At 48.4% G+C, this 12841-nt stretch overlaps 1 protein-coding gene across 1 annotated transcript in view; it reads right to left on the reverse strand.

The window, feature by feature from the left end:
- LOC135216180 (uncharacterized) overlaps positions 1-12841 on the reverse strand; it is a 535405-nt gene that overhangs the window by 452942 nt on the left and 69622 nt on the right. The window lies entirely within an intron of this gene.

The following is a 12841-nucleotide window of genomic DNA, read 5'->3' on the forward strand; positions in this document are numbered from 1 at the left end:
TCCTCACTTACTACCGCCATCGGCTCGAGATTCAGGTCCAGGGCGGCGACGTCCGGGACTGACTCCTGGGAGGCTACGACCCCCAACGAAGTCTGGAGTTCCTGCTGGATGGCGGCTATCACGGGGGCGGCGGACAAGGGGTCGACGTAGCCCGTCGACTTGCCCGCAGGGAAGATCTGGATGGCCAGTTTTCTATCCAGGATATAGGGCTGGCCCTTGGCGGCGTTTTTACCAAAACCGCCCACCCACGCTTTCAGGGTGGCGAGGGCGACTTCCCTCACACCGCTAGCCTGAAAGAAAGGCTGGATTAGCTACCAATTGCGGACAGGGTTGACAAACTTACGAACTAGAAGTTGTTAGTAAATTCATAAGTAACCTGATAATGGACTTACCCCATCCACCAGCTGCGCGACCAGGTCGTAGCAGATAGTGCAGGCCTCGGGGTGCCAGACGATGGACTCGTTGTACGAAGTGGCACACGGGGCGTGAGACCTGCACTCGTCATGTCCGCAGGGGTCATACAGCGTCGCATTACAAGCGAGGACCTGGCAGTTGGTAGCCTGTAAGTGGAAACGTACATGAGTACAGAGTAAACACTTACAGCCTAACATATGCTCCGCTGGTGCCGGAGCGATAAAGTTAGATAAAACCAGAGCCCCGCTAAAATACGTGTGGTAACCAGGTTGGAAGATAGGCATGGCTCCGCCCGTGGCGGAGGCACAAGAATCAACCAATAAGGAGTGGTGGTAATGGAAACCACGACGTAAAATGGCGGGGATGGTTGATAAAATGAAAATAATAATACACAATTCATTGTAAAATATCTTATAATAGGGTATATATCCTTAAAGTAGCAAAATAATAACATAAAAGCAACCCCTCTCCACCCGTCTACTAGAAGAGTGCGTAGGTAAGGGTAAGCTCCCTTCCGGTAGCGGGGGAGAGATATAAGGATATAGTAGGCCAGCAATCGACCATTCATGCACCCACCCTGCCCGCTAGCGGAGCCAATATACTATAACCAAAGGGGCCCCGGCTGCGACGGAAGGCTCCTTTCGTATCGTAAGGGAGGTGGCTGAGAAAAGGGGAGGGGGGATGGAGGTCCCGGCGAACACGGCGGGAGCGAGGAAAGGGGGGAGGGATGGCCTACTCCTCCCCACCTCACCAACTACCCGTCTGGAGATCCGGAACCTCATAGTGGTCGCCCTTTACCCCCTGCTGGCGGGACCCCCCGGCACCTCCGAGAGTGTGAGAGAAGGCGATGAGGTTGTTATGACAACCAAGGGGTCCCCCAGCTCCTCCCTTACATCAAGAGGGAGGGAAGGGGCAGGGTAAGGTGCTATAGTACACGTGACCGCGAGTGGCCTAGGCCACGAGCAACACAACCGTGGTAGGGCACGTGAAACCAAGCTGTACCAACATGTGGAACAAGCACCTAGGCTAGCCTAACACCCTAAATAAAACCATAATTGAAAAGGGGGAAGAGACACTGTTAGTAAAAGAGAAAGAAGCCCAGGAGGAGGCAGACTGTTCCGAAAAACAGAAGCCTACTCGGAGCCAGCGAAAGCCGATGTAGAGCAAGAGCCGGGATGCTGGGCCGAATAAAAATAATAATAGCCCTAAATACCAAGCTAAGAGAATGGTAGGAGGGCTGACTAGCTAAACTCGTGTAAACAATGAATGTGAAAAAAGTAGCCCAAAAGCATAAGAAGTCCCAGTATGGAGGACCGGGAATTCTTACGAGGCAGCATGGCCGCCACGAGACAACCGAGGAACCGTATTTGGCCTATAAAAGGGAAAATACTGGTACCCGGAAGATAAAATTACCGTAAAAGGTTACTTATGAGTTACTTAACTTAGCCGTGGCGATAGCAGAGCGTTCCATGGTTCCAAAGTAGTAAATCTCACGAAAAAACAAGAGCACAAGAAAATGGCGACTAGTCGCTGATGCTAAAATTTAAGGATGTCCGCTAGGGGCGCTGCTGTCCGTGGCGTCCTCTAGTAGTAGTAGTAGAGGCTGCATCGCCCGTTGGTATCGGCTCTCTCTTGGGGGGATTCTGAGAGGGAAGTTCTAATTGGTGTTTGTCTCGTGGTAGTGTTCCACACTCGCCCCTATTTTATACCGACACTTCTTTTTAAGAGTGAGCGAGTCAGTTTTACTGACATTTTCTTAATTTTGTTTTTCTCTGGTAATTTTTAGGATAATTTTACCTAGAAAGAATGATGTTAAGGATTACTTTCATAGGCCGACACGAGCTGAGCCCAGAAATAAAGTTTGTTCATACTTACCTGGCAGATATATATATATCTGACAGGTAAGTTTCATGAACAAAACGTAGAGTATTGTAGACACTTGGACAGCTACCTCCCTACCACATCCTTTCCTCGCCGAGGGAGGGAGAGAATAGAAATCAACTGTCTTCGTTCTCTTGGCTCAAATGAGAACCGAGAACCGACGAGGACAACTCAAGCTTCTTATGATATCGGACATAAGACTTCAAGGCCATAGTCTACAAGTCTCTTTGCCCGACGAACCTTCGCGAGGTAGTGACTAATGAATGAGGGTTCTTCTGAATCTTGTCAATGAGAGCTTATCCGCTTACGCGATAGAATGTTATTGGGATCTTTGTCAATGGGAACTAACCCATTTACGTGACAAAGAGTTTATACATTTCGTCAATGGGGTCTTACCCACTTACCTGACAAAACGTTTAGTATCTTGTCAATGGTGGGAACCCACGTATATGACAGAAAGTAATCTAGGAATTTGAGCATATAGTCTTCCCGATTCCTGTAGAAATCGAGGAAGGGGCAGGATTCCTGCTCAGAGACTGGGCTTACGGCGGGTAGGACCCGAAGGTTTCTTGAACGCAGAAGAGGAGTTTTATGACACCGAAAACTGCTTCAATTAGATGTTCAAAATTACTAAAGTCTCCTTTCTAGATGCCATCTCATCAGAAGAGTCAGGTTCCCGAGACTGCAGGTCCAGGGCTCCGAAACACCAATCTAGGAGTTAAAAATATCCATTGTCCTGAACAGCCCTTTCAGATGGTGGTGCAGATCTGAAAGTATTTAGGAAACCAACAGCGAGAGAGGAGAGCAAGGGACCGAGGGCCGAAACTTGTCAGATGAAGATGATGACAAAGTAGTCTCTTCTTCATTCGTAGGTTGCGAGTCGCTCCAGGACTCTCTCTCCTTTACGGGAACAGGAGAAGGGTCCTTAACAGACCGCGAAGCAATCAAACTCTGAGGCTCCTCTCATAAAAGGGGGTTTTCTACTTGAAGTAGGGTCCAAAGACGAAAGTCGGAAATGTTTAATAGCCAACTCCGAAACTTTGCGAAGTTCCGGTAAAGGAACGTCCTGCGGAGCGTTCTGAAGAGTTCACAAAAGTGTGCAGAAAAGCGTCATGCTGGGCGTCCACAAATGTGACGAGCGTCCAGAAAGTGTCATGCCAAGCGTCTTGACGAGCGTCCAGAAAAGCGTCATGCTGAGCGTCCAGAAAAGCGTCACGCTGGGCGTCCTTCCAAGCGTCCAGAAAAGCGTCACGCTGAGCGTCCAGACGAGCATCCAGCAAAGCGTCACGCCAGGTGTCTTGAGCGTCCAGAGAAGCGTCACGCTGAGCGTCTAGACAAGCGTCCAGCCAAGCGTCACGCCTGGCGTCCTGATGAGCTTGCAGAGAAGCGTCACGCTGAGCATCCATAAAAGCATCACGCCTGGCGTCCAGCCGAGCGTCAAGAAAAACGTCAAGCTTGGCGTCCAGCTTAGCTACCGAACCAGTGTCATATCTGGCAGCCGACAGAGCGTCACTTAGGGACAAGCGAGGGGCGTCTTGGCAAGCTGCTTGACTATGCAAAGCAGCTTGCCGGGCGTCAAGCTTAGCAGCTTGAACAACATCCTGTTTCACAGTAGAGCGAACATCGCATAACGTATACGGAGCGCCATGAGGAGAGGAGGGGGGAGCGTCTTGGGGAGCAGGAAAACAATCCTTGCTACAAGAGTAATGACGTTCCTTCCTCTCGACAGAGCGTAGAGTGTCTCGAAAGGCGTCCTCGTGAGGGTCTTGCCGAGCATCTTGATGCATAGAAGGCCGTCTTGAAGAGAGTCCCGAAGAGGAGAGCGATTAAAGTCAAGAGAAGCGTCATGACGAACTTCTGACGTGACCCGGAGGCGTTCTGGCGAGCCGCGCGCCGTTCATGAATCGCGCGAGCGTTATAAGAAGACGTACGGCGATCGTCGTCAAGACGAGCCTTATGGACATTCTTCATCTCTTGACAAAGACGACGGCCGCCTGTGCGACATCTTGCGTCTTTGTCACGCTTATCGATATTAAGTCCTGCAGAAGGGACGCCAGATCAGTGTGGAGTCCCCATAACCCTCCTTAACCCTCCTTCGGCTTTCAACATGCCCTCTCCCTGGGTCCTGGGAGTCCGACAGAGGTCCAGGCCTAGAGGCATTATAGGGCCAATCTGACGCTCCCTCCTGACGAGAGAGAGAGGACGTGAAGCGTCCTCTTCTCTAAAGCTTCCAAGAGCTCCAACCCCTGCGCGGGGAGGACGCCTCGGAGGACGAGAAGCAATCCTTCATGATTCATGCACGTGCACAATCTTTAGCAGCCTGGGAAGCGTCAACAGGTCTGCCGAAGGGACGCCAGATCGGTGGGGGTTCCCCTTAACCCTCCTTCGGCTTTCGACATGCCCTCTCCCTGGTCCTGGGAGTCCAACAGAGGTCCAGGCCTAGAGGCATTATAGGGCCGATCTGACACCCCCTCCACAACACTAGGGGCACTACACTTCACAACACTGATTGGAGAGCGAGCACTTTAGATTCCAAGATACGGATGGAATCCACAATAACAAAAAGGGCATTACCTCTCGCAGACATAACCTAATGGCCCGTAGGCCATACTACAGGGTTAGGCAAAATGTTATTGTCATGATACAATAAAGTTTGTTCATACTTACCTGGCAGATATATATATATAGCTGTATTCTCCAAAGTCCGACAGAATTTCAAAACTCCCGGCACACGCAGTGGGCGGCCAGGTGGTTAGTACCCATTCCCGCTGCTGGGAGGCGGATATCAGGAACCATTCCCATTTTCTATTCAGATTTTTCATACCACTGTCCCCTGAGGGGAGGTGGGTGGGTACTTAATTATATATATCTGCCAGGTAAGTATGAACAAACTTTATTGTATCATGACAATAACATTTTGTTCATGAAACTTACCTGTCAGATATATATATAGCTGAATCCCACCATTGGAGGTGGGAAGGGACAGAATAGAAGGATTTTAGGAAACAAATTACATGCAGATGATTGACATCTTGGTTCCTTACCTGTTAGCATAGCTGACTTCGTGATTACTGTCACCCAAGTCTGCTGCTTTACTAGAGTCAACAGCAAGGTAGTGACCTATATAGCTGGTGAGTTCTAGATGATCTGTCAACGGGAGCGTGACCACAATGTGACTAGACCATATTGACCATACTGTGAGGGCAACGAAGCTAAAAACCACCACCTGACCTAACCTATCGAAATTAGTCCCATAACTTCTAGGCTAAAGAAAGGGAAAGCGCCTCAAGCGACCAACCCTTCAACCATAAACCAACACCATCAAATCAAAAGCACACCTATCCCTTTTCTATAGGATAGGATTCGTGCTGCTTCCTGCCCCCAATAACATTTCTGCAGATATGTATGGTCCTAGCGACTCGCAGTTCTCATATGCCGTCTTCACATCCCGCAGGTAAAGTGAAGCAAACACAGAGTTGCTTCGCCAAAAAGTAGCTGAGTGCCATGTTCTTTTGAAACGCCATTGAGGTTGCGACAGCTCTCACCTCATGGGCTTTTACTTTCAAAAGTTTCAGATCACCATCTGGGCAGGACGCATGGGCCTCCCTGATGGTGCTTCGTAAAAAGAATGCCAGTGCATTTTTTGACATAGGAAAGTCGGGTCTCTTAACAGAACACCACAGATTTTCTGGAGGACCCCGACAGTCTTTAGTTTTCTGCAAATAAAACTTGAGAGCCCTGACAGGGCACAGGACTCTCTCTGGCTCTCGTCCAATGAACTCTGCTAACCCCTTGATTTCAAAGGTCTTCGGCCAGGGATTAGATGGGTTTTCGTTCTTCGCTAAGAAGGCAGGGCTCAGGGAGCACACTGCATTGTGTCCCCTGAAGCCCACATGTCTACTCATTGCTTGAATTTCACTAACCCTCTTCACTGTGGCAAGAGCGGTTATGAAAATCGCCTTTCTTGTAACGTCTTTCAACGAGGCAGCATGCAGAGGTTCAAATGGACTCGACATCATGAACTCAGACTCGTCAAGGTTCCATGATGGGACCTTCGGTTGCGGTACTTTCGATGTTTCAAAAGACCTCCAAAGATCGTGAAGGTCTTTATCATTTGTCAGGTCTAACCCTCTGTGACGGAAGACAGCTGACAACATACTTTTATATCCTTTGATTGTGGGCACCGCAAGTCTGTCCACATTTCTCAGATGTAGGAGAAAATCAGCGATCTGGTTCACAGAGGTCGTGGAGGAGGAAATACCTTTCTTCCTACACCACTTCCTGAAGACAGCCCACTTAGATTGATAAACTGCTCGAGAGGAAGCTCTTCTAGCATTGGCAATAGCTTCTGCCACTGGTCTTGAAAAACCTCTCGCTCTGGCCAACTTTTTGATAGTCTGAACGCAGTCAGACTCAGAGCAGAGAGGTTTCCGTGGTACTTCTCGAAGTGGGGCTGTCTGAGAAGATCGGCTCTCTCTGGAAGGGTTCTTGGGAAGTCTACTAGAAGAGACATGACCTCCGTGAACCAGTCGCTTGAAGGCCAAAACGGGGCGATTAGTGTCATTCTCGCTCCCGGAGACACCGCAAACTTCCTGATTACCTCTCCCAACAGTTTGAACGGGAGAAAGGCGTAGACGTCCATCCCCGTCCAGTCCCATAGGATGGCGTCTATTGCTATCGCTTCCGGGTCGAGAACCGGTGAGCAATAAATAGGAAGCCTCTTCGTTTTTGAGGTTGCGAAGAGGTCCACTAGCGGGCGTCCCCATAGTTTCCATAGTTCTTGGCAGACCTCTAGATGGAGAGTCCACTCCGTGGCAAGCAGTTGATGTTGGCGGCTTAGAAGATCCGCCCGGACATTTTGCACTCCCGACACGAACCTCGTTAGGATTACTATGTTCCGAGCTTTCGCCCATAGGAGGATGTCTCTTGCTATCTCGAACAGGGACCGAGAGTGTGTCCCCCCCCTGTTTTTTTAAATATGCGAGAGCTGTGGTGTTGTCCGAGTTGATCTGGACAACTCGGCCCACCACTCGTTCCTCGAAGAATTGGAGAGCCAAACGAATGGCTTCCAACTCTTTCAGGTTTATGTGCCAGGACCTCTGTTCCCCTCTCCAGAGGCCTGACACTTCCTCTTTGCCTAGTGTTGCTCCCCAGCCCGCCATGGAAGCGTCTGAGAACAACACTAGGTCGGGGCTCAAAAGGCTGAGGGACAATCCTTCTGATAGTTTGACTGGATCTTGCCACCACTTCAGATGATCCTTGACCGATTGGGAAATTATCAATGTCGTGTCTAGATCTTGCTTGTCCTTCCAGTTTTCTGCTAGAAAAAACTGGAGCGGCCTGAGGTGCAACCTCCCCAGGGAAACAAACTTCTCCAGCGAGGAAATGGTTCCCAGCAGACTCATCCATTCCTTTGCCGAGCATGTTTCCTTCCCTAAGAAAGCTGACACTTTTTCTAAGCATTTCTGCTGACGTTCCTTTGATGGAAAAGCTTGAAAAGCCACTGAATCCATCTGAATCCCCAGATACACGATGGACTGCGTGGGGATCAGATGGGACTTCTCGTAATTGACTATTAGGCCCAGGGCCTTCATCAGCTGTAACGTTGTTTGAAGGTCCTCCAGGCACCTTGACTCCGAAGACGATCTGATTAGCCAGTCGTCCAAGTAAAGCGAGACTCTTATTTTTGATAGGTGAAGCCATTTTGCTACGTTCCGCATGAGGAGAGTGAATATCATTGGCGCCGTACTTAGTCCAAAGCATAGAGCCCTGAACTGGAAGACCTGTCCTTTTAAGACAAATCTCAGGAATTTTCTTGATTGAGGATGAATTGGGATGTGGAAATACGCGTCTTGGAGATCCAATGACACCATCCAGTCTCCTGGTCTCAAAGCCCCTAGTACAGACTGGGACGTTTCCATCCTGAACTTTTCTTTTCTCAAAAAAAGGTTCAGCCTGCTGACGTCTAGGACAGGCCTCCATCCCCCAGACTGCTTCGGAACCAGGAATAACCTGTTGTAGAAGCCTGGGGAATCTAACGTTAGGACTTCTTCTACGGCTCTCTCTCTAACATTTGGTCTAAAAGGTCGAGCAATATCTGTTGCTTCTCCGGCTGGTATGAGGGCGACAGGTCTATAGGCTTCGTGCTCAATGGAGGAGCAGAGAGGAAAGGGATCTTGTATCCTCTCTCGATTATATCGAGGGACCAGGTGTCCGACCATATCATTCTCCACGCATGAGCAAAAGATGTGAGTCTCGCTCCGACGGGTGCCTGAAGGGCAGAAATGTCAATTTTTTCCCTTGTTCTTTGAGGAGGCCTTGCCTCTAGAGAGCCCCCTTCCTCGCGGAAAAGCTCTCGAGGAAGGCGCTCCACGAAAGGGCTCAGGGGGGCCGGCCGGAACCCCTATATATGGAGGTATAGGGCAAAAAATGCAAAGTCATGAAAAAATTCATGGAGCTTCATATGGCAATTGAGAATACTTAAACGAAATATTTCGTCAAAATTCCTCTTACTTTCGTAGTTACAGGGTAATTAGTTATCGTAACTCAATAAGCCTAAAACATTGATCCGTACAAGAAAATGCAATATTTCTTCTATTATCGTAAATTTTGATAATTATTGTCAAAGAAATTGGGAGAAATGGCATCTGTAGACAATCCCTGAGTCGAGAAGGAGACTTCAGGCTCAAGCTACCAAGTCCAGTCCTGATTTAGTGCGATCACAGACGTCAAGTAGTCTACACGTTCCATTTCACGTCTGACATTCGCCTGCTTTCACGTATGTTTATGTATGTTTCAGCAAGAATTTCATCATGCCAATGAGGAAAAGACAAGGGAAACATCTCGCTAACATACAGACGAAGAAAAATCGCTCAAGTATTATTACAGAATATCATAATATATGCGTAGTTAGTGAAGAGACAGAGGAGGGTTGCTTAGTAACGCCCCCGTCTTGCTTGACAGCACACGTCACACTGTGCGTAAGGCTACGATCTTTGAGCAAAGAGATCTTCATTTATGATAAATAACAAAGTTTTGGTTTTTTAATACCCAAAATGGAATATGAAATTCATAATAATCATGATTTATTAAATTGTCTTTGTAAAAAAAGTGTACGCTTTCGAGTTTCACCTCTTGACATTCTCTTGCAATTACGTTTGTTTATCTTTGTTTCGGGCAAGAATTTCATCATGCCAAAGAGGAAAATACAAGGAAAACATCTCGCTAACACACAGAAGAAGAAAATTTGCTGTAATAAGAAGAGTTAGTGAAGGGGAGAGAGAGAATTGCGTAGGAAGGAGTGCCCCATCTTGCCTCAAGCAGTGCCCAAGGCTGCGATATATGAGCAAAGGGATCATCATTTATGATTAAATTATGATAAATAAAATAGTTTTGGTTTATTAATACACAAAAAAGAAATATACATTCATAATAATCATTATTTATTAATATTGTCTTTATAGAAATACGAAGGAAAACTTTGAACGCCCGTATCTCAAAACTATACTTATTGACCTTCAAAATCTATCTTCTCACTTAGTTTTAAAGCTATAACATTGTAATTTGGTATATAACTCAGAAAGACATTATAGAAATGTTATTGTTATTATACAATTAAGTTTGTTCATACTTACCTGGCAGATATATATATAGCTGTATTTTCTGACGTCCGACAGAAATTTCAAAACTCGCGGGCACACGCAGTGGGCGGCCAGGTGGTAGTACCCATTCCCGCCGCTGGCGGATATCAGGAACCATTCCCATTTTCTATTCATATTTTTTTCTGTCGCCGGTCGGTAAACATCTGTTTACAGACCTCTGTTTACAGACAGGTCGAGGCCTCTGTGCCTAAAAACCGCTGACAACATGCTTTTATATCCCTTGATGGTAGGGACCGCTAATTTCTGCACATTCCTGAGAAAGAGCAGAAAATCAGCTATCTGGTTCACAGAGGTCGAGGAAGAGGAAACTCCCTCCTTTTTACACCATGCCCTGAAGGAAGCCCACTTCGATTGGTAAACAGCTCTTGTGGAAGCACGTCTCGCATGTGCGATTGCTCTCGCAGCTGCTTTCGAAAAACCTCTCGCTCTGGCCAACTTTTCGATAGTCTGACGCAGTCAGACCCAGAGCGGAGAGGTTTTGGTGAAACCTTTCGAAGTGAGGCTGTTTGAGTAGATCTTTCCTCCAGGGCAATGTCCTTGGAAAGTCTACAAGGAAAGACATGACCTCTGTGAACCATTCTCTCGCTGGCCACATCGGAGCGATCAGGGTTAACCTCGTCCCTTCCGAGGCCGCAAACTTCCTCATGACTTCCCCCAGAATCTTGAATGGTGGAAGGCGTATAGTCTAGGCCCGTCCATTCCAAAGCAAAGCGTCTACCGCGATTGCTTCTGGATCCAGGACCGGGAAGCAGTAAAGAGGAAGTCTCTTGGTCCTTGACGTTGCGAATAAGTCGACCAGTGGACGTCCCCACAACGTCCACAGGTCTCGACAAACGTCTTCGTTCAAGGTCCATTCCGTCGGTAGGACTTGGTCCCGACGACTGAGAAGGTCTGCCCTGACGTTTTGCACTCCTGCAATGAATCTCGTCAGGATAGTCCACCTTTTTTCTCTTTGCCCACAGCAGAATCTCTCTCGCTAGGGAAAACAACGTTCTGGAGTGTGTTCCTCCTGGTTTTTAAATAAGCGAGTGCTGTGGTATTGTCCGAGTTTATCTGAACAATCTTGTTCTCCAAACTCTTTTCGAAGAACTCTGCAGGGACAGAAATACTGCTGCCAGGTTCTTTGATTTATTTTATGCCAGGCTACCTGTTCCCCTCTCCAGGAGCCTGACACTTCCTTCCCCCCTAGTGTTTGCTCCCCATCCTGTGATGGAAGCGTCTGAAAACACACTAGGTCGGGGCTCAGAAGACTTAGGGACACGCCCTCTTGAAGCTTCTGAGGGTCCAACCACCATCTTAGGTGGTTCTTGATTGGAAGCGATATTCTCAATATGGCATTGAGATCGTCCTTGGCCTTCCACTCGTCCGCAAGGAAAAATTGGAGAGGCCTGATGTGCAGTCTTCCCAAGGAAACAAACCTTTCTAGCGAGGAAATGGTCCCCAGCAGACTCATCCATTCCCTCGCCGAGCAAGTCTCTTTCCTTAGAAAGGCTGAGATCTTTTCTAAGCCTAGCCGCTGACGTTCCTGGACGAAACGCTCGAAAAGCCACTGAATCCACCTGAATCCCCAGATACACGATGGACTGTGTTGGGGTCAGATGCGACTTTTCGAGGTTGACCAGAAGTCCCAGGGACTTCGCTAAGGCTAAAGTGAACTGCAAGTCCTTCAGACACTTCTCTCTCGACGACGCTCTGATCAGCCAGTCGTCGAGGTACAGGGAAACTCTTATTCCCGAAGAGTGTAGCCACCTCGCTACGTTCTTCATTACTACTGTGAACACCATCGGAGCCGTGGTCAGTCCGAAGCACATAGCTCTGAACTGCCATACTTTGTTGTCTAAGACAAACCTTAGATACTTTCTTGAAGAGGGTGGATCGGGATGTGAAAGTACGCGTCCTGCAAGTCTAAGGATACCATCCAGTCGCCCGGGTCTCAACGCTCCCAGAACAGAATGAGGCGTCTCCATTGTGAATTTGTTCTTTTCCACGAAAAGATTGAGCCTGCTTACATCTAGAACTGGACGCCAACCTGACGACTGCTTCGGTACTAGGAAGATTGCTGTTGTAAAAACCTGGCGACCCCAGGTCCGCGACTTGTTCCACCGCTCTTTTGTCGATCATCTGCTGAAGGAGATCGAACAATACTTTCTTCTTTTCTCCCTGGTAGGATGGAGAAAGGTCTCTGGGAGTCGTAGAAAGAGGAGGAAAGATCTAAAAAGGGGTGGGGGGGATCTTGTACCCCTGCTCCACAATCTTGAGGGACCAAGAGTCTGTGTCTCTCTCTCTCCACGCTCCCGCAAAAAACTTCAGTCCTGGCTTCCGACTGGTGTCTGAAGGACATGCTTCTCACTTGGAAGGCTTTGGCTTAAAGGAAGCTCTTCCTCGTGAAAACCCTCTCCCTCGAGGAGCTGCTCTCGAGGGGGGAGCCCCACGAAAGGGCTTTACTTTCTTCGGCGGTCGAACCGCAGCTGAAGAGGTTGAAGGTACGGCTGACCGTCTTGTAGACTGGGCCAAAAGGTCCTGAGTTGCCTTCTCTTGTAAGCTGTTCGTCAGGTCCTTTACCAAAGTCTGGGGGAAGAGATGGTTCGAAAGAGGCGAAAACAGCAAATCCGCTTTCTGAGCTGGAGTCACCGAACGAGCTGTGAAGTTGCACAGCAAAGCTCTCTTTTTTTAATAAAGCCGTTCCAAAATGAGATACGAGCTCCTCCGAACCATCCCTGACGGCTTTGTCCATACATGCTAACACGCTGGACAGCTCCCCCAGACTGAGAGATTCTGGGCTTCTCGCTTGCAGATCCAGAACTCCCAAACACCAGTCAAGGAAGTTGAAGACTTCCAGCGTCCTGAGCAGACCCTTCAAATGATGGTCAGTCTCCGACGCGGTC

This window comes from Macrobrachium nipponense, chromosome 6, assembly GCF_015104395.2.
Source record: "Macrobrachium nipponense isolate FS-2020 chromosome 6, ASM1510439v2, whole genome shotgun sequence".
Classification (NCBI taxonomy): domain Eukaryota; kingdom Metazoa; phylum Arthropoda; class Malacostraca; order Decapoda; family Palaemonidae; genus Macrobrachium; species Macrobrachium nipponense.